Raw genomic sequence first — 305 nt, 5'->3', positions numbered from 1 at the left:
CTGAGATTGAGATACTATTTCAGCTTCCACCAAATCAACGACATCTTTGATCACGGGGTCCTGAATTTGACCCGTTGTCTTGTTAGTGTGAGCCACCTTAATGAATTGGAGACGATCAACGGGATTCCCGTCATTTGCTTCGATCTAAAAAAACCGCCATTATTAGCCAAGGAATATATACAATATTTATTTAAAAAATATAACGATAAATAATAATAAAAAACTTACAAGTTCATCCTCCTTAGTAGACATAGAGCAAGCGCCGAGGTTGTGCACATACATACCTTTCCCGCCACGATCGCTCT

This window comes from Brassica oleracea, chromosome C7, assembly GCF_000695525.1.
Source record: "Brassica oleracea var. oleracea cultivar TO1000 chromosome C7, BOL, whole genome shotgun sequence".
In the NCBI taxonomy this organism is placed as follows: Eukaryota; Viridiplantae; Streptophyta; class Magnoliopsida; order Brassicales; family Brassicaceae; genus Brassica; species Brassica oleracea.
The sequence above is the reverse complement of the archived record's forward strand: the minus strand, read 5'-3'. Positions refer to the sequence as shown.